Below are 578 nucleotides of genomic sequence, written 5' to 3'. Positions count from 1 at the left end.
CAACATTTGTTAAAGTTTTTGAATTTGGAAAGTGAAAATCTTCTCCAAAATGTTAAAAGTTTTGGTAAAATAATGTTTATGTTTGCTTTATCGTTTAAGGAAATGGGAAAGTGAAGAATTTGAGGAAGGAAATGGGAAAGTGAAGAGTCCAACTTAGTGGATGCAGGTCCCACCGAAATAATTACGCGTGTATTACACGCCCAAACTTTTGGATGAAAATATCTGTCACGTAGGCAGTCAAGGGTGTAAATAATACACTTTTATTTAGTTCAGGGGGGTAATAAGACCCCCCTGAAGTTGAGGTGTGTCATAGCTTTTTCGACTATAGTTCAGGGGGTAACAAGCTATTTACATATATATTGAATGGTACGTATATATGTGTATATATCTTCTATAGACTCTAAAGTAGTATATATTTAATGTATACATGTGTATATGTTTTATAAATTAGTATATATATCATTATATTGTAGTATATATCTTGGAGCATATTTTTTTAAGTAGTACATATATTGAATGGTACGTATATATGTGTATATATAGAATATAGACTCTAAAGTAGTATATATTTAACGTAT

Source organism: Capsicum annuum, chromosome 7 (genome assembly GCF_002878395.1).
Source record: "Capsicum annuum cultivar UCD-10X-F1 chromosome 7, UCD10Xv1.1, whole genome shotgun sequence".
Taxonomy (NCBI): Eukaryota; Viridiplantae; Streptophyta; class Magnoliopsida; order Solanales; family Solanaceae; genus Capsicum; species Capsicum annuum.
The sequence above is the reverse complement of the archived record's forward strand: the minus strand, read 5'-3'. Positions refer to the sequence as shown.